Below are 21,760 nucleotides of genomic sequence, written 5' to 3'. Positions count from 1 at the left end.
ATCTTTATCCTCTCCTTCCCATAGTCTGAAATCTCTCTCCCTTTCTTCCTTCCCCTTCTCTCTCTCCCCCCTCCCCTTTTTTTTGTGGTCTTTCCCTTCTTCCCCTCCCTCCTCCTTCTTTCCCCTGGAGGTCTACAGCATCTTTCCTTCCCTTTCCTCCCCATCCTTGTGGTCCAGTATCTTTCCAATGTCTTACCTCTCCCCTCGATCCTGTGCTTGCTCACTGGGTGCTGCTGTAACCCTTTGTCATCTGCAGAGAAAAAGCTTCTGGGTCGCTGAAGGCAGCGTGTTTAGTTCACTGATGGTGACCATGGCTGAAGAGTTACAAAAGTGCCCATTGAGAAAGCACAGGATCCTGTGGGGAGAGAGAGAAGGACTCCGGATGGGGGAGGGGGAGGGGTGCCGCCCAGACTCCCAACAACAAACATACATATCTTATATAAACAATTCTAAAACAGTATAAACATTCCAGTATACTGCTTCTAATCTAAAAAATAACATTTATAATTCTCTGGGTACATTTCCTTATGTAATTTAACACATTCACTTTTAGTTAAGAACATAAGAAGTTGCCTCCACTGGGTCAGACCAGAGGTCCATCACGCCCAGCAGTCCGCACCCGCGGCGGCCCCATCAGGTCCACGACCTGTCAGGTTTTCTTGATTTAGCCCTATATCCCTATCTACCTCTATCTGTACCCTTCAATCCCCCTATCCTTCAGGAATCTATCCAATCCCTCTTTGAATCCCCGTAGTGTACTCTGCTTGATCACATCCTCCGGGAGCGTGTTCCATATAAGAACATAAGAAGTTATTTTTTTAAATTCTCTTATTAATGAATAGAATGCATTACACCTGTCCAGCATGCTGTCAACTTTCAAGGGGGTAAGCACTGTAAAGAGGAGGAGAGTGGTGGCACTGTATTGGCTGGTGGGGCCTCTGCATCCCTGCCACCAAAGGTAAGGGGTGCAGCAGTTCTGGAAGGGGTCTGAGCCCAAAGTGTGTGTGTGGGGGGGAGGGGAGAGGGAAGACCCTCAACCTGAAGAAATATAGGACTTTGGTTTATCAAAGACTGTTTATAATTTTAGCCCTCATTCTAGTAACAAAACAATATCACAATACTTTGGGGGGGAGGAGGAGGGGGAACAAGGCTATCCTATATTACAGCATTGGAAAGCACGCTACAGATATATACTTGGGAATTCACCAGGCTCTGCCAACAAAGAGCTAGAGGTGTGCCATTATCATGTGCAATATTTCTTTCTCTTCCCATGCACCACCTCTCCCTGCCCTCCACCCTATGTCCAACATTTCTCCCTCTCTCTTCTCCATGCATGTCTCCCTCCCCTTCACCATATGCAGGACTTCTCCCTCTCACTTCTTTCTACCTCTGTTGCATCTCTCCCTTCCTCTCCTCTACCCTATGTTCAACAAGTCTTCCTCTCTCCCCCATGCGCAGAAGCTTTCTATCCCTCATATCCCCCTATGCAGCAGCTTTCTATCCCTTCCTCCCATCCCCTTGTGTAGCAGCTCTACATCCTTCCCGCCCATCCTCCTGTGCAGTAGCTTTTCATCCTTCCCTCCCTTCCCCCTGTGTAGCACCTCCCGACTGTACCCCTCCAGCATGAGATCTGACATACAGGCTTCCCAAAGCAGCGGTGGCGGTGGCTGGCGGGAAGAGGCAGTGCTCAGAACAGGCTGCTTCTGACCTGTCCCACCAGGGCTTCCCTCTGCCGCATCATAAGTAATGTCATCAGTGGTGGGGCAGGCTAAGAGCAGCCTGTTCTGAGCACTGCCTCTTCCCGCTGGGCACCGCTACTGCTGCTTTAGGAAACCCGGAGGTATCAGGACTCACTGAATCGGTGAGTCTAATGAAAGTGAATCGATTCGAATTGATGAATCCATAGTCTGCTATTGAAACAGCCCTTGCCCTGGGATTGGTAGCATGGAATGTTACTACTATTTGGGTTTTTGCCAGATACTTGTGACCTGGATTGGCCACTGTGGAAACAGGACACTGGGCTAAATGGGCCATTGGGCTGACATATTCTTATGTTTTTATGTACTATAATAGTTATATACCTGCCCCTGGGATCACCTTCAACCCCACTGAATTGGGGAACCAGCTATGTACAGACTAATCAGTTGGCATTGACACTTCTATTATTACTGTCATTCGCATGTCCCCCCCCCCTCCCTATTACCACTATGTCTGGTTTCCTTGTAATAAACTTTTTATTGGTTGGAATATGAATGTCACAGGTGATCATAACCTCACCTCGTCATTCTCCTAGAGCTTCTCTTACATAACAGTGTTACTGGCCAAAATTCAGCATGAGTTAACTGGCTGAGAATGGCCATGACCGGTTAACTTGTAATCTCAGCAGCTAACTGCTCATTTTTATCAGTATTTAACCAGTTAATACCACTGAAAATACCCATTTAGTGTCAAAAAAAGCCAGCAATGTTGAAGGTGTTCCAGGAGCATGACTGCTTAAACCCAATATTCAGAACTTAAGCGACCATGTTTAACTGGCAAATAAGGCTACATAAAAAGCAGGCCTATCTTTGCCCACTAAGCCATGGCCGATTAAGTCTTTGCACCGATGTGCTGAGACTGGAGTCGGTGCAAAGAATGGCCACCCGGATGGTCTCGGGACTCAAGGATCTACCATACGAAAAACGGCTTGACAAATTACAGCTATACTCGCTCGAGGAGCGCAGAGAGAGGGGGGACATGATCGAGACGTTCAAGTATCTTACGGGCCGCATCGAGGCGGAGGAAGATATCTTGTTTTTCAAGGGTCCCACGACAACAAGAGGGCATCCGTTGAAAATCAGGGGCGGGAAACTACGAGGTGACACCAGGAAATTCTTTTTCACTGAAAGAGTGGTTGATCGCTGGAATAGTCTTCCAATACAGGTGATTGAGGCCAGCAGCGTGCCTGATTTTAAGGCCAAATGGGATCGGCACATGGGATCTATTCACAGGGCAAAGGTAGGGGAGGGACATTAAGGTGGGCAGACTAGATGGGCCGTGGGCCCTTATCTGCCGTCTATTTCTATGTTTCTATGAATATCACCTTAACCATCCTTACTTTTGCTTTTCAATGTACGGTAATTTATTTTTAATGTATTTATGCTTTTATAACCATGTTTTTATAGTTTTAAAAATTATATTAGGGACCCCTGATGCAGGCGCTTATGTTCGTCGAAACACAGTTCTGTGTCAGGTCCATGTTACTGTACGTCCTGGATTAAAATAAACAAGGCTTTGACTCCTACCGCTGGCTCTTGTGGATTGCTCATTGTCCGTTCCCACTGCTTTCTCTGTTATCACCTTAACCAGTCATGCACTAGTCAGCATTGAAAAACCTGGATATTCAATGTTGGTGGGAGGCAGTCAAAGCGCTACCTGCCACAGCTCTTAGGACTCCTTTTATGAAGGCACGTTAGGACTTTAACGCGCGGAATAGCACGCACTAAAATGCCCCACGCGCTAGTCATTACCGCTTCCTCTTGAGCAGGCGGTAGTTTTTTGGCTAGCACGCACTAATCCGGTGTGTGCGCTAAAAACGCTAGCGCACCTTCGTAAAAGGAGCCCTTAGTGTTTGGATAAAACATTCTTCCTTTCTGCATAGAATTGGGGTTTTTTTCCCCCATCAGCAACAGCTCTTTCTTGCTGGCTCTCTGAACCATCGTGCCTGTAATTCACTGTCCTGAGGTCAGCTCTCAGCCACTCAGTTATCGGTCTCTTCTATGCTGCAGCTCCAGTGTTCTCCCATGACCTGTTGTTGAGGAAGTAACTTTGGCAACCAGTAGGCTATGGAAAGAGATTGAAGCAGCAGGAGACTGAAGAGCTCCTGGTCTGCTCATGCAAATGTTCACCTTAATACTATCTGGAGGGGCCTCTGTTGGTTCACCCTTCATTTACAGCATGTGCAGGTGCCCTTTCTGGCTTCAGGAAACTGATGTTAATTTCAGTACAGTCCAGAATCAATCTGGACAACTGGCTGCCTTGCCTGAGGATGCTATTCCTTTGTAACTTTTCAACTTTGTTTTATGACAGCCAGCAGGTGGTGCTATAGTCTAACGATAGCATTACAATTTTGAAACAAAAAAAAATTATAAAATTGCTGTAAATCCTTGTGAACAAGTAAATGTTACAGGGGGAAAACATTCTGCATGACTTCAGAAATGCATTTTGCCAGTAGTGGAAATATCCATGAACCACTGAAGTAGCTCTGCCTAGAGTACCTCAATCTCTGTCCTCAATATCCTTCTGTTCATTGATTTTTTTCAAGTTTATAAGGTGTTTATAAACTGCCTATCAAGGTTTATTTAAGTGGTTTTACGATCAGGTACTCAAGTACTTTCCCTATCTGTCCCGGTGGGTTCACAATCTATCTAATATACCTGGGGCTATGGAGGACTGAGTGACTTGCCCAAGGTCACAAGGAGCAATATGGGGTCTGAACCCATAACCCCAGGGTGCTGAGGCTGTAGCTCCTACCACTGCGCCACACACTCTACAGAGAAAGTACTGTGTCATGTGTATCTGTACAGTGCCATGTGTACCTTGTAGCACTACACAGTAGGAGAAGTAATGAAGCCTGTTGAATCTAGGGTAGATGTGGAGAGCAAGTGTGAAATACAGACAGACAGCGGCCAAGTTCCTTTGACTAGAAGAGTCAGTGAATGCAGAGATGCCAAGAGTAAACTATTTCAAAGAGTGAGCTTTACCATGCGAAGCAATGTGATTGAAGGCCCCCCAAAATGAGATTTTTCAGAGGGTACGTCAAGGGTATAAGTCTAGAGCAGGGGTAGGCAATTCTGGTCCTCGAGAGCCACAGGCAGGTCAGGTTTTCAGGATATCCACAATAAATATGCATGAGATAGATTTGCACCTCAAGGAGTCAGTGCATACAAATCCATCTCGTACATATTCATTGTGAATATCCTGAAAACCTGACCTGCCTTTGGCTCTCGAGGACCGGAATTGCCTACCCCTGGTCTAGAACAGTGATTCCCAACCCTGTCCTGGAGGAACACCAGGCCAATCGGGTTTTCAGGCTAGCCCTAATGAATATGCATGAGAGAGATTTGCATATGATGGAAGTGATAGGCATGCAAATTTGCTTCATGCATATTCATTAGGGCTAGCCTGAAAACCCAATTGGCCTGGTGTTCCTCCAGGACAGGGTTGGGAACCACTGGTCTAGAGCAATTGAAGTGTAGTACTGCAAATGAATCAAGACAGCATTTCATGATTTTGGCTTTTCTTTGGAGACTGAAAGAATACTGGCAAAGCGGGAAACAATTTGGGCAATTTTTTTTAGCTGAAAATTGTCTTCTGCCGAGTAATTAAGTATGTACCTCAGTTTCAGAGCACATATGTACATGCACTAAAGGCAAAAGGGACTGGGTAAGGTGTGCTCAAGTTTCCAAGCTTATTAAAATTTGATATACCGCTTATAATAGCTGTTTAAGCGGTGTGCAAGGTTACAAGATAAAACTAATTTTAAAAAAGTTTTGGGGAATAAAACAAAGACATAAGACAAATGCACAACTTACAGGAACAAATGGAAGGGAGGGCTGAACTACAATTGAGAATAGGACAGATGAACAGCGATGGATAGAACATTAGGGAGGGGCAGCTAAGCTCTTCCTTTTGATAGAATCGGTAGAAATAGGGAAGTCAGAGGTCGTAAGCATCCTTAAATAGGAAGGTTTTTAAGTTTCCCTTAAATTTTTCAAGATTTGTCTCTTCCTGTAGGTATAGTGGAAGTGTGTTCCAAAGCGTAAGGGCGGTAACTGAAAATATTTGCTTCCTAGTGGTATCAAAGAAAATATGTCTTAATGAGGGGATGTGTAGGGGAAATTGATTACTAGAGTGAAGTGTTCTTGAAGAACAATAGGGGATGAGCAGTCTGTCAATGAATCTTCCTATTGGTTGGACCATTTGATTACTTCTCTAAGGCTTCCCTCTCATGAAAGTAGTGATCAAGATCAGTGTACTGAAGCTCTGATGAGTGAGAAATAAGGCTCAAAGAGTGTAAGAGTGAGAAAGCCTTCAAATGAGTATGACTTGGCATCTCTGTGAATGTAGGTGTTAAGTATATAATACTAGGGTCATTTCATAAATAATGCACACTATTTTTTTTTTTTTTTTACATGTTTATTTTTTTCAAGTATTTCTATACAATCCTTCAATATAGGGCCTCTTCTACGAAACTGCAATAGCAGTTTCTAGCATGGGGGGCCACACTGAATGAGTTCTTATGAGCATTGGGAGCAGCGCGGGCCATTCAGCGCGGCTCTCTGCGCTAGAAACTGCTATCACAGTTTCTTAGAGGAGGGGGGATAGTTGCCCTGCTTTGCAATGACTGAGTCCTGATGTCTGGGAAGCTTCATTATTCCATCCAAGACATTGATTTTGTTCAGTTGCCAAATGGCTCGGGTAACGGCAGAAGAAAGCTCTTCCAGAGATGCAAAACGATGTCCACACATAGGTTGCTTCAACTTTGGAAAAGGTTGAAGTCTGGTGGATTCATGTTGCTATTGATGAAATGTGGGTCAGAGACTTTGAGCTGGAGCTGAAATCACAATCCAACGAATGGAGAGCTCCATCTTCCCCACGACCAAAACAATTTTGACGAGCTCAATTAAAAGTCAAACAAATGATTTTTGCTTATGATCATGAAGGCATCATCATCATAGACAAAGTTCCATGTGGAAGAAGTGTCACAGCAGTGTATTATCGTGATTTTTTGCAAAAAATACACTGAAAAATGCACAAAACCCGACCTCAGTTGCTCTTGTCTGGGCCACTCATTATTCACGACAATGCTCGCCTACACAATGGGAATATCGTCATTGAAAAACTATGTGAATACGGCTGGGAGGTGTTACCTCATGCTCCCTACAGTCCAGACATGAGTCCACCAGATTTTGACCTTTTTCCAAAGTTGAACCATCCTATGCAAGGACATCGTTTTGCATCTCTGGAAGAGCTTTCTTCTGCCGTTACCCGAGCCATTCGGCAACTGAACAAAAATAGTGTTTTGGATGGAATAATAAAGCTTCCCGGACTTTGGGACTTGGTCATTGCAAAGCAGGGAAACTATATTGAAGGATTGTAAAGAAATATTTGAAAATAAAACAAAACATGTAAATTAAAAAAAATAGTGTGTATTATTTATGAAATGACCCTCATATAATGCATCAAGGACAAAAATGAGGAGCTGCATGAAGAATGCTTCCAAGGGCCACCCTGTAGATATTACTCTCCTGGAAACTGAAATGTTAAAACTTCTCAATATGACCTAGCACGCTAAAATAGTTATTGGAGTGATGAGAACTTTTATTTGGAGTATCACACTAGTATCTTTAAAGATGGTATATATGAGATTAAAAATGGAGAAATCAACAGGAAAAATGAAATCCCCACAACTAGAGCATAGAATGTTAGGAAAGGGTGGTTGAGAATCTCAGAAACCAGCATGGACAAATGACTTGAAATTTCTTAGCCAAGACTTACAAATTCCACTTTTGCATCATTGATTCTCAAAATCTCGCCCAACCTTTGTGTAACATTCTAAAATTATTAACTGTATTTATTACTTATCTTCTAATGCTTCCTTATTTTAAAATGAATTTCAATGATGGTTGCTTTCTTTGATATTCTGAATAACGTATCTTTCACCCAGCAAAGAAATTTCTAAACGTATCTTAGATACGCCGTTTCGCCCTTTTCCAGGCTTTCTCAAGGGTTCCATAATAACGCTGCATCTATCAAAGGGCCACCATGCAGGTATTACTCTCCTGGAAACCGAAATGTTAAAACTTCTCAATATGACCTAGCACGCTAAAATAGTTATTGGAGTGATGAGAACTTTTATTTGGACACAGGTTCCTTGTGAATTCTTGCATGTCCTTTTCTTTTTTGGATATATGACTCATGAATTTAAGTTGAGGGGAATCATAAGGAAGAAACATCAGGTCTGAAGAAGAATTTCTGTAACGTTTATACCATAACTCACCAGTATTTAGTTAAATTTGAAAACAGAATCAGATCTCAGTGATGAGACTGAGAAAGAGTCATTAGGCCAGAATCAGCGGTGATCACCATTGACACTAAAGGGCAAATTCAATAAGAAGCGCCCAAAAATTAGGCACTGTTCAGCGCGATTCAAATAAAACTGGGTGCTGTTTAATGAATCACGCTGAGCGGAACCTATTTTGGAGGTGCCCAAGAAATAGGCCAACTCTAGACACAACTAAAAGAGGCGCCTAGCTGAGCGCATAAGCACGCTTAAGAGCAATGATTCTGTAACAAGGCGCCTAACATGTAGCCACGCCCACGCCTAACATGTATAGCGCCTATTTTTTTGAAGGCCACCTAAATTTTTAGGCCTTGTTACAGCATCGTGCTTTTGGATAGGCGCATATGTTTCAATCAGTGCTGATTAAAAAGCTTAATTGAGCTTGTTATTCAATTTAGACAGGCGCCTATCTAGTTGGGTGCCTCCGATATAAGTGTCTACTTTAGGCGCTGGTTACAGAATTTGGGCCTAAGTGCAGCCCCCCTGCCCCACTCTTCTCCCATCTTCTCTGGAACAGCTGCTCTGTTTTTCTTCTTGTACCATGTGGCTGTCAGTGACTTTGAGTCTTATACTGCTCAGATTACCACAATATTCTTATTAAATTATAACAATCTCATGGGAGTTTGGGCTCTGTGTGGCTCAAAGACAGTGAGAGCTGTGTGGTGCTAAACGATAACAGCTGCACTGCAGGAAGCACAGATCGCAAGCCTCCAGAGAAGTTAAAGTGGAAAGGAAGTTTAACAAACTAGAAGAAGAGCACCTTGAAGAGTATGGAGATGGGGGATCAGATGGGACTTCAAGGCAAACTATAGGTGCTGACAGCCACACAAAGAACTATTCTTAGGCTTTCAGGCGGACTTCTTGGGACACCAAGCCGCACAGTTGTATAAATTGATAACAGGATTTATAAATAAAAAACCAAAGACTGGCCTCAGAGACATTTGGAGCATTGAGATTAAGCAACAAATTTCTGCATCTCAATGGCCACAAATTTGGTCTTGGAGGATGGGGTGTACAGTGTCTGCATCTATGAGACAAACTTGGTTCTTTTTGTTGCATAGAGCATTTTGGACCCCAGTTAGATTACAAAAGTTAGACAGCTCTAAGTCTAATAGATGCTGGCATTGTAAACTTGAAGTAGGGACTCTAGATCATTTGTTATTCTATTGTCCCTTTATCATGGCCTTTTGGAAATCAATTTGGTCCCAAATTAATTGTTTATTAGAGAATCATGTAGCATTATCATATGATACGATTCTATTTGGTACATCAATGAGAACAAGGAGTCAGATTTCATCAAACAATAAACTTTTATTGATTATGACAGGGGTCGCCATTCAAAATATCACAAGTAATTGGAAAAACTGCAGTAGATGAAATTATACCTTCTGGTGGAATTCGTTGTATCACATTTATAAAATGGAAAGCATAATTGCTACTCAAAAAGGGTATTATAATAAATTTAAAAAGATCTGGGGGCCATTGACAACTTATTGTAATGAATAGACACCATTTTCTAGTGAAAGTATATTTGCAAATGGGGGGAGGAGGGTGGTTTATAGTTTACTGTGGGTTTAATCAAAAGAAAAAGAATATTTATATTGTATATTTTTGATTAAATGTTAAAGGAAAGGGGGTGGGTGGGAAGGGAATAAATTTATATATTTGATGTTATATTAGAAAGAAATTCAGGTGATGTATTTAGTTTCAAATGTTTTATTATTTGTACACTTGATGTAAGATTAAAAATGAATAAAGAATTTAAAAAAAGAACTATCAGGGTGCACAGCTTTCTTAACGTTTTATGGAAATTGTCCAGAAAAAGTCTTAAGAAAGATGTATGAAAGAGCAAAGTATTACAATCAAGAATTATTATTTTCAACAAGAGGACAGTGTACAATTGAAGATTCTATACAAATCTGTGTATTGAGGCACTGAAGTGGCTAGTATTATAGAAGAGAATTAGGAAATAGTGCAGCTACATCCCGTGTTTCAGAACTTGTCAATGAGAGTGGCGTTTTCCAAAGAAAGACATCTTAAAGCGATTTTAAGTCCAGCCCATTGAAAGACCCTATGATGAAGAAATCACTTTTACCAACAGGACATTTTAAATGTATCACATGTAATATTTGGGGCATTACCTTACAAATCAAAGAATTTCAAAATCCGGTGGATGGCAGGGGGTATATTTTGAAGAATTTCACGAATTATAAGACAAAATATATTTATATAATCTAAGTCCAACGTATAGCTCAGAAGCGTGGGATGAACACAGAAGATTTAGAATCAGAAAATAATATTAAAGATTGAACTAGGCCAGTTACTGGGCAGACTTGCACGGTCTGTGTCTGTGTATGGCCGTTTGGAGGAGGATGGGCAGGGGAGGGCTTCAATGGCTGGGAGGGTGTAGATGGGCTGGAGTAAGTCTTAACAGAGATTTCGGCAGTTGGAACCCAAGCACAGTACCGGGTAAAGCTTTGGATTCTCGCCCAGAAATAGCTAAGAAGAAAAAAAAAAAAAAAAAAAAAATTTTAAATTGAATCAGGTTGGGCAGACTGGATGGACCATTCGGGTCTTTATCTGCCGTCATCTACTATGTTACTATGTTAACAAGGTCATAACTTCAAGATATTTAAGAATTAGAATGGCTGAACATAAATCTAATTTGAAAATGAAGAAATTGAATGAGCCTTGTATAGAAAAACCAGATGATTTTAATAGCTTAAGATTCTTGCAGTGGTTTGGAAGAGAGGAGGAAGTTGTGTACAGAGGCTGCAACAAAGAAAATCTCATTCTGATTACAAGTTAGAGTCATTGGCATCTCAAGGATTAAACAACCAAATTGATTGGAGCATATTCCTTTAAGTTATTGCCCTGTTTAATGAGATTCTATCTTTCTGCACATTTGTTTTGCATCAGCATTGCATATTTGACTGGGTGACCAGCGAATTGGATAGAGGGAGTATGTTAGATGTGGTGCAGCAAAACTGGATTTTTCAGCCATGGAAGTTACGGTAGTTGACTTTCTTTTTTGTTCGAAGTCTGGTAAGACCTATCAGAGTGGGAACATATTCTAGATATTCACATTGGTGGCGCTCAAGACTCCTGAGGAAGGCCTGTTGGCCGAAACATGTGCATGTCGAGTCATTGAGTCGTTGGACGTATTTTTATGTCATTGGATGAATAAAGATTCCTATATTATCAGATGCATTGGAGGACACTTTCATTAGTGCACATCATTCTGATCTGGACAATTCCACTCAGCCTTTGATGCATTTAGATGTTCCACACAGGCATCTAATAAATAAACTGGGTGCCCTAGGCATGGGCCCCAAAGTGACAGACTGGTCAGGAACTAGTTGAGTGGAAGGCGACAGAGGGTAGTGGTCAATGGAGATCGCTCTGAGAATAGAGATGTTATCAGTGGTGTGCCTCAAAATTCAGTTCTTGGACCTGCTCTTTTTAACATTTTTGGTACTAAAATTTGCAATAGAGTACCCCTGATGGTGTGAATAACATGAGGAAGGATCTAGCAAAGCTTAAAGAATGGTCTGAAATTTGGCAGCTAAGATTTAATGCTAAGAAATGCAAGGTCATACATTTTGGGCTGCAAAAACTTGAGGGAACGGTACAGTGTAGGGGATGAAGAACTTTTATGCACGAAAGAGGAGTAGGACTTGGGAATGATAGTATGTGATAATCTTAAGGTGGCCAAACAGGTTGAAAAGGTGATGGCGAAAGTTAGAAGGATACTAGGGTGATAGGGAGAGGTATAGGCAGTAGGAAAAAGGAGGCATTGATGCCCCTGTATAAGACTCTGGTGAGACCTCATTTAGAATACTGAGTACAATTCTGGAGACCACACTTTCAACAAGATATAAAGAGGATGGAGTCAGTTCAGAGGAAGGCTACTAAAATGGTCAAAAGGTGTATGGGGACAGACTTAAATATCTCAATATGTATACATTGGAGTAAAGGCGGGAGAGGGGAGATGGCATCCCCCTTGTCAGCCAACTCATATACATGCTTTTCAATCTCATTGTTTACACAAATTACACATACCATATGTTATATTTCTTTTATACAATTCTAGTAGATTACTCATTTTATTTTTGACATAATTAGGCACACCATTCACCAACTATTAATACATTTCAGTGCTTTATATTTCATCACACATCTTCCACACATATCTTTTATTTATTATACTGTTCCTTCTTAAGGACCCCCGATGAAGGCAAAAGACGCCGAACCATGGACCATGTTGGGTCCGGTATATGTTTCCATCTTTATGATATATGCTTCATTTACATGAGCAATGAGGCCAATGTGATTAACTGTATGGATGTGTTGGGGACACTGAGGTGAAAAAGGAGATGAACATCTTGGGGATTTGTTTAGATTCAGCTTTGACAATGGGAAAACATATCATGAATATCATTCAGAAGGGATATGTACAACTAGTACACTGTATAGTAGGCTGAAACCATTATTGACGCAATATAACTTCAGAATAGTAGTTCAATGCTTGATTTTACCCAGGTTGGATTATTGTAATTCTAGCGAAGATCTACAGAGGGGGGGGGGGGGGGGAAAGGGATGGCACGAATGTGATATGGCGGGGTGGAGAGGTGCTGGCGCCCCCTTCGACATGGCATCCGGGGCGGTCCGCCCCTCTTCCCCCCTTACTACGCCAATGCATATTTACACCTGTGCTGTGGTCAGACAGTGCACATATGTGCTTGCCCACAGGAACGATGGAGAAAAAAGCCAGCTGTCCCTCTTCTATGAGAGATGTATTTTAATTATATTTGCCCGTTTACTGAATTTGTTAAGGGACAATTCATAGTGGACTATCAAATCGTAGACTCAAGAGAAACAAAGTCAACCACGATTTTTTTTTTTTTTTTTTAATAACAGCTCACAAAAGATAACAAATAAACGATACATAGTTACAGCGCTTCAAACTCGGCTTTGCATTTCAATAGATTCAGGAAAGGGCGGCAAGTCGCAGACGTTGAGGAGTGAGCAAAATGGTCACCCAGTAGCTGGATAGTAACATAGTAGATGACGGCAGATAAAGACCCGAATGGTCCATCCAGTCTGCCCAACCTGATTCAATTAAAATTTTTTTATTTTTTTCTTCTTAGCTATTTCTGGGCAAGAATCCAAAGCTTTACCCGGTGCTGTGCTTGGGTTCCAACAGCCGAAATCTCTGTTAAGACTTACTCCAGCCCATCTACACCCTCCCAGCCATTGAAGCCCTCCCCTGCCCATCCTCCACCAAACGGCCATGGATGCAAATGAACTGCGTAAGGGTTTATTTTTTTTTTTTTTGGGGGGGGGGAGGGGAATGGCACTTGAAAGTCCCAGAGCAGTGAAAAGGAGGGCGCGGGGACCTCTAGCACCGCCGTCATCCCTGGCAGGCTCTCTCTGAACAGCACCGGGAAGGACCGTGTGGGAAGGTGGAGTGGTGGGGAGGAGGTTCCCCTTTGTGTGAATCCTTTCTGTTTGGCAGAGTGACGGCAGTGTCCGGGGAGCCGCTGGACCAGTAGTGAAGCCAGAGCAGCCGCCCTCTGATCCCCCCCCTCCCTCCCTCCCTCCCAGCAGAGCAAGGAAACGGGACTGACTGTGCTGGGAACTTCACTCCCAGTTCAAACAGTGCTGGCGGGTCACAGGGAGAGAACAGCGTCTCCTTGGCTCATTCTTCTCCTCCTTTTGCAGAGTTTCGCTTCACGGGCCCGGGAGAAAGTGCTGCACGGTCTCGAGACAAGAAGTTTCTCGTGAAGGAGGTAAAGACAACGTCTGAGAGAGGAGGAGGGAAGTGCTAATGCACCTGCAGAGGATTCTTGGGGGAGGGGGGGAGGGGAGGCAAGTGATTTCCTACACTTGCCTGTCTGCAGGGAGGAGGAGGGGGGGAGGGCAGTTGAAGTATTTCCCCAATGGTCCAACTGATTTGTAATTCAAATGATCGAGTTGGCTGAGAGGACAGAGCCAATCCTGAAAATCTTATGCTGGCAATAAACAGCTCAAAAGGTAGGTCCCAGAATAATAATAATAATAAAAAACAACAAATGGTGACTACGACCGAATGTTAAAAATAAAACTTCTGGATTCCTGTATGAAGGCGAGGGTCCCACAAAAACAACAAAGATATCAGTGTAGCATCAGCAGAGGGTGAGATTTGGGGCTGCCTTGATCTCTCATCCGAGGAGCTTTTCTGTCTTCTGCAGGAAGTGTGGTGAGATGGAAGTGGGACTGAGCTGTCCCCGTGTTGCTCTTGTGATTTTGTGAATACAGCCTTTCAGCAGTTGGGTATTACAGAACCATCCTCAAATACGCATCCTTACCTAATTCTGTTGCCTGTAATTTTTAAAGCTTCTCAGTTGTGCAAAAGAGTTGCCCTGAGGCTCAAAGAACCATTTAACGGTTTCTTGGTTTCCAGCTTGGGTATCACTGATGTATTTACCTGATTTGATTAGATTTAAAGAACAGTTTCTTCCTGTTATGGCTGGCTGGCAGTACAGTATTTTTATTTTCCTTTCAACAGTGCTGACTTTTCTCTGTTCTTACTGGTTTTAGGCTTTTTCTGGAAAATCTGTGCTGCATGTTTGAGAGGGTTAACGGTGGTGACACGGTTTCTGTTGTGCAAACTTAGGAAACTGAAGACTGGATCTGAGACGCAGCAAAAGGGATGAAGTGTGGGTGGGGCAGATATGTGGTTGGCAACCAGAGCTGGCTCAAGGGTATTTGAGGGCATAGGCCAGGGCTGAGTAACCTGCCGCTCACCACTGAATTTTATGCAGCCTTTGAGTCTATGGGAAGTATGCACAGAAAACCGCCTGCATCGATGTCATTTAACCAGAATTTTAGCAATTTTAAATACTGTGGGGCCCTTTTAAGAAAGCTTAGCATGTGCTAATGGGCATTAGCCCAAACTAACCCCCCCCCTACTAATCCATGATAGCAGTTATTTGCTCAGGGAGCCGCGCTGCTCCCAACTCTCATAGAGTTCTTATGAGCGTCGGGAGCAGAGCGGAGCATTTTGCGTGGCTCCCTGCGCTAATAACTGCTATCGCGGTTTAGTATAAAGGGAGGGGAGGAGTAAATGTTGCATGTTGTATTTTATTTTTGTAAGTCACACGGCACTTAGGACCTCTTCTATCAAACTGCGCTAGCAATTTTTAGCGCAGAGAGCCGCGCTGAATGGCCCACGCTGCTCTCGATGCTCATAGGAACTCTGTGAGCGTCAGGAGCAGCGCAGGCCATTCGGCTTGGCTCTCTGCGCTAAAAACTGCTAGTGCAGTTTGATAGAAGAGGCCCTAAGTATGCGCTAATGTCCATTAGTATGTTCTAAGATTTAGTGAAAGGGCCTATGTGTTTTACAGATATGTTCAGAATAGCATTAGAGATTTCATTAAACTTTTAAAGTAATGACAGAAGTATATGGTAACAGGCCATTCCGATAAAAAATTTTGTTCATTCAGTCATGGAATTGAATTTTGCTTGTAGTGAATTATATGTGGCATTTGTTAATTTTCTGTGTGTGGTCCACTGGGGATTGTACTGATGTTCATGCAACCCTTGTGTATAAAAGTTGTTTATCCCTGCCCTAGGAAAACCTTTACCTTTTTGCCCTCCCATCCCCTAAAGCAGTGCCTCTCAAACTTTTTTTGCTCCGGCACACTAAACGGAGCAAATTTTTTTCACGGCATATTATAATTGAAATTATAAAATTGCAAAACCAGCAAAAAATTAAATTTGAAAGTTATTTATTTAAAGTTCTTTAAGCTATATATGGGTAATTGTAACAACAGTGAAACTAAAGTAGATAGAATAGAATGGATGTGCTTGTTTTTGAGTACAACTTAGCTCAAAATGCAGCTTGATAGTTGACATCAAACTCACGTTTCATCATCCACCATCTGCAGTCGTTCTTTTTTTTATTTTTATTTCTGTCAGAGCTGAAACTCCAAGTTCGCAAACATAAGAAGATCCAAACGGTAACAAAGCCTTGATTGCTTTGTTGCTCAAGTTAGGACAACTACTGCATAAAAAATAAAAATAAAATTTCTTGCTGTTAGTTTTCAAGGACCAAACACATCAAAGAATGATGCTTGTCTGGGTGGTTGTTGTATCCTTATGCACACAGACACTCATACCATTGACACACTCTTGCATATGCGACATACATGTCATCTATTCTAGTGTATACTTAGGAAGGGAATTTTTAAAAATAAAGTATAATTCTGGAATCTCTCGGGCCACACTAGTGTGCTGTGGCACACAGTTTAAGAGACACTGCCCTAAAGGATGGCTCGTGGCTTTCTCCACCTGGGCTTGTCTACTTTTACTATAGCCCACCTAGCAGTGGCATACCACATAGCAGGCAAGGATACTAACTCTCCACCAGCTGAACATAACCAGCTTCTGAAGTGAACATAAGAATTGCTTGCTGCTGCTGGGTCACGCTGTGGACCCCAGGTCAAAGACCAGTGCGCTAAATGAGTCCAGCCTCACCTGCGTACGTTCCAGTTTAGCAGGAACTTGTCCAACTTTGTCTTGAATCCCTGGAGGGTGTTTTCCCCTATAACAGCCTCCGGAAGAGCGTTCCAGTTTTCTACCACTCTCTGAGTGAAGAAGAACTTCCTTACGTTTTTACGGAATCTATCCCCTTTTAACTTTAGAGAGTGCCTTCTCGTTCTCCCTACCTTGGAGAGGGTGAACAACCTGTCTTTATCTACTAAGTCTATTCCTTTCAGTATTTTGAGTGTTTTGATCATGTCCCATCTCAATCTCCTCTTTTCAAGGGAGAAAAGGCCCAGTTTCTCCAGTTTCTCACTGTACAGCAACTCCTCCAGCCCCTTAACCATTTTAGTCGCTCTTCTCTGGACCCTTTCGAGTAGCATCATGTCCTTCTTCATGTATGGCGACCAGTGCTCCAGGTGAGGGCGCACCATGGCCCAGTTCAGCGGCATGATAACTTTCTCTGATCTGTTCGTGATCCCCTTCTTTATCATTCCCAGCATTCTGTTCGCCCTTTTTGTTGCCACCGCACATTGCGCAGATGGCTTCATCGACTTGTCGATCAGAACTCCCAAGTCCCTTTCCTGGGACGTCTCTCCAAGTACTGCTCTGGACATCCTGTATTCGTGTATGAGATTTTTGTTACCGACATGCATCACTTTACACATTGGTATCCACATTGAACCTCATTTGCCATGTCGATGCCCATTTCTCGAGCTTGATTATGTCACATTGCAGATCTTCGCAATCTCCCTGTGTCTTCACTACTCTGAATAACTTTGTATCGTCTGCAAATTTAATCACCTCACTCGTCGTACCAATGTCCAGATCATTTATAAAAATGTTGAAGAGCACTTGGTCCAAGCACCGAGCCTGTGGTGATGCTCTTCCAGTCCTAGATTGTCCATGTACCCTCACTCTCTGTTTCCTATGCTCCAGCCAGTTTTTAATCCACATATATCACCCTCGATTCCATGGCTTGCAATTTTCTGAAGTAATCGTTCATGTGGAATCTTGTCGAACGCCTTCTGAAAATCCAGATATACAGTGTCGACCGGGTCGCCCTTGTCTATCTACCTGTTTACTCCTTCAAAGAAGTATGGTAAGTTCGTCAAACAAGATCTGCCTTTGCTGAAACCGTGCTGGCTGGTCCTCAGCAGATGGTACTATATCTCTATTATTTGAACCTCAGTATTGTTAATAAGTGCATTTTTGAAACAGTTTCATGGGAGTCCTATTATTTTCAAACTGCTGATTTTATATTTGTATTTATGTTTATATTTGGACTTTATGCTACTGTTATGCTGTTAACAAAACTGTAAACTTTAAGGCGAATTATATTTGCTGTAAACCGCCTTCAGTGAATCTCTTCATAAAGGCGATTAATAGATCCCAGTAAATAAATAAACCATAGCCTGTCAAATCCCAGTCACAAATCTGTGGCACTGAACTGCTGATGTCTTCGGCTGGTAAGGCTTGAGTATCCCTCACCAGCTAAATTACTAAAAGTTTAAATTTGGTGGGGGAGTGAGAGCAGGCGAGGGGATGGGACATGGGGAGAGAGGGAGAATTCTTGGTCCTTAGTCCTCTCTTTCTTGTAGACATCCACCGCTATAGTACTGGCGTAGGATCTACAGGACATGTTTGGGAGGCCGTGCTCTGGGTTTTGAAGAGGCAGCTGGTTAGAAGTCCTTCCCCCTCCCCATGGGTCCACACAACTGTACTAGTTGCCATGGGAAAAGCAAAACCTACCATTCCATATCTGTGATGGTGCAAAACCAGAACTGGACCAAATTTTTCAGCCTGCAGAAACTTTTAACAGCAACACTGGCAACAAGTTTTTTGGTGGTTTTTTTTTTTTTTTTGTGGTGATGATAGCTATTTTTCCCCCGAGTGTACTATTTCAGAGGAACTTGTCAGGACACAAGGGATGGAAAACACATTTCTTTTTTCCATCAACGAGCAGCAGCTGATCCTGGGAGATGTTTTGGTGTGTACTGTGTAGCACCATATCTGCATGAGGAGCAGATCATCATCGTACTATACTCTCCTCTGTCCACAAATATGACTAAGTTTCCTTCTGAAGGGGAGTCTCCAGGGAGGTGTCGGCTCTCATTCCGTAGGCCTGTGGAATAAAGAAATAAAAGAAGAACTCCATTATCAGACTAGCCCAGTTTCTAAAAGAATTTGGTTAAAACCTTCCTGGACAAGCTGAAAACAGAAGAGGGCTGTTCTTGAAGGGCCTTATTCAGTACAGGATTCCAAAAGAGCAAAATGACCATTTTGAGTAAGATCCCGATTCTGCTCCTTTTCATGTCTGCTGGGAATGACATCACAAGTGTAGGCAGACGGGTGTCATATATATTTATTTATTCTGACCTTCGCTGCAGGCAACACTGAAAACATACTAGAAAGAAGTGGAAAAGTCACATCTGGGTGAGGGAGGCAGAACATGGCAAGCAATGGCGATAAGGAATAAATAATCCAGCTTTAAGAACATTTTTAATTTGAGTCGGATCTATTCTCTTTGACAAGAGGGGCCCAAGATTAGAACTCTTTATGGAGTCAGTCAGGGAAAGCATGGCATGCGTGCTGCTTCTCGTACAGGAAACGTACAGCCTTTCCCCATCCTATGTTCACTCCAGGGCTCCTGTTTTGGGGAGACTCTCTGAAATGCCATAATTTCTTCTTAAGTTCTGCAGGGATTTTGTTTTCACGTATGACTAACTCGTTTGCAACCCCCAAGCATAAGTGAAACACCACCTGGGTGAATCTGGATGAGTAATTTCCAGCTTTCGCTGTTTGTGTTTTTAAAGTAAAGTAATATATTATATAGTGCGTCCGGTGCTGCCACATTCATAGAATGTGATGGGGGGAATAAGCACTCCTGCCTATCTCATTTCACTTAACATAACATAAAACTCACTTGCATACCGCAAATACCATTAAGTTCTATGCGGTTCACAAAGACTAGTAATACAAATGAATAAACATCCAATATCTAACTTCCGAAAGATTCCCTAAAAAGATACGTTTTTAAGGCACGTCGAAATTGTTGATACGAATTTGGGAATCTATATATATAAATAGGAGGTATGTATGTGTGTATGTATGTATGTGTGAGTGTGTGTATGTGCCGCGATCATGCAAAAACGGCTTGACCGATTTGAACAAAACTTGGTATGCAGATCCCTCACTACCTGGGATGATATGTTCTGGGGGTCTCGTGGCCCACCTGCACACGTGGGCAGAGCTACAAACAGAAAATCTGATTTCACCCATTCATGTCAATGGAAAAATTGTAAAAAGCTGCCAACGCAAAAACGGCTTGCCCGATTTGAACGAAACTTGCAACACATCTTCCTTTTCAGTTTAAGAGCTTGCAAATTCCAGTGAGACTTGCATTCTCTATCACAATCAACAAATCACAGGGACAGACTATTACATACTGTGGAGTGGATTTAAGATCCCCCTGTTTTTCCCATGGACAACTCTGTGTTGCTTGCTCAAGGGTGGGTTCACCCAAGAATTTATATGTTCTTGCTCCTGGAGGTGAAACTAAAAATGTTGTTTATAATCAAGTTTTGTGTTAGTTGTATTGTATTCATTTTGTCAAATATTTCACATTATAATTTGAATATTGTACTTTTTATAAAGCTGTAAAAAAATAATTTCATTCACCACTATAAAGTATCTTTATTTGAATCCATTTACAGTGTTATTGCTATAATTAAATACCCGTGCAACGCCGGGGCATCAGCTAGTATGAATATATGAGTTAAATCCCTAGTCCATAAGGCTGCCTGAAAAGATAGCAGTCGTTCATGAAATTTCTTATATTTACATCCCTTTATAGAAGGGAATGAAAATAATGAGTGAGATTTTCTGCTGCAGTGCCGGAGATTTCAGTGGCGTAGCGAGGGTGCAAGGCGCACAGGGCGATGGCACCCGGAGTAGTGATGCCCTCGTCGCTGCCTCCCTTCCCCCGCACCTCTATAACAATAAGAGCTCTCGAAGAATACATTTGTTTGTTTTTCCTCATTAAAATTATGTCGTTATAAAAGGTTCTTGGAAAGAACCTTTTCTTTCCAGGCGGCCAAACTAACTTCATGGCTCGCCCAAATTGTGCTTGATGCCTCTTCTTATCTTGATTTTAGAAAGCAGATTAAAACTCAATTATTTAACAGGCTGAGTTCTTAATATATTTTATTATTATAATATTTTATTCTTTTAAGATTGTTGTACCCTCTTTATATTGCATGTATGTATTTTTCTTATATTATATGCATATAACTTGTTGATCAATGATTTGCATTATTTATATTTCAATAAATCGTGAACTGCCTAGAAGTTTTTGGGTATGGCGGTATATAAAATAAAATTATTATTATTAGCTGAAGTTGTTGCTCACGGCGGTCAGCAATGTGCTCCTCACGACCTCCTTGGACCTCCCTCTGACATCACTTCCTATGCGCGGCACCCGGAAGTGACGAGAGCGGGAGAACCGACGGAGTCGCGAAGAGCACGTTGTTGACCGCCGCAAACACCAACTTCAACTAGAGGTATGGGGAAGGGAAGGGCACGGAGAGGAAGAGGGGTGCCGGCACCCCCACTAACATGGCAGCTGGGGTAGACCACCCTCTTGCCCTCCCCCCTTACCATGCTTTGATAACATACATTGGTCCATATTCTATATATGGCACCCACAAATTGGTGTGACTAGAACCATGCTTAGTGTGATTCTGTAAAACATACGTACACCTTATAGAATCATAAGCAAGTGCACATCATAACTTTTAGATGCACTCATTTAGGACAAGAAAAACCACTCCTAAAATCCTGTGCCTAAACTGTGCGCAGAATGGGCGAATTCTATAACGTTGCACATAAATTATAGGAATGCCCCCTTCTCAGAATCATGCACTAAAACTGATGCGAAGCACTTTATAGAATGTGCCTACCAAGTGATATGCGCAACTTCTAATTAGTGCCAATTATGAGGTGTCAATTGCCAGTTTTCAGCACCAATTAGTCTTGTTAAACAATGAAGTTGTGCTCGCAGATTGGCTACACCAATTTGGATGCATGACTTAAGGTGCCATATACAGAATATGGGAATTGGGTGTAAAG

At 42.4% G+C, this 21,760-nt stretch overlaps 1 protein-coding gene across 3 annotated transcripts in view; it reads left to right on the top strand.

The window, feature by feature from the left end:
- The first annotated feature begins 13,725 nt into the window (after positions 1-13,725).
- MEGF10 (multiple EGF like domains 10) overlaps positions 13,726-21,760 on the top strand; it is a 252,373-nt gene continuing 244,338 nt past the window's right edge. For 2 of the 3 annotated variants that reach the window (XM_033928980.1, XM_033928978.1), the window contains exon 1: positions 13,726-13,896. The gene's annotated coding sequence lies outside the window, so the exon portion shown is untranslated. Of the gene's footprint in view, positions 13,897-14,070; positions 14,141-21,760 lie in introns of those variants that run through there. The other variant, XM_033928979.1, reaches the window with a different exon arrangement.

The sequence above is a fragment of the Geotrypetes seraphini genome, chromosome 1 (genome assembly GCF_902459505.1).
Source record: "Geotrypetes seraphini chromosome 1, aGeoSer1.1, whole genome shotgun sequence".
NCBI lineage: Eukaryota > Metazoa > Chordata > Amphibia > Gymnophiona > Dermophiidae > Geotrypetes > Geotrypetes seraphini.
The sequence above is the reverse complement of the archived record's forward strand: the minus strand, read 5'-3'. Positions and strand labels throughout refer to the sequence as shown.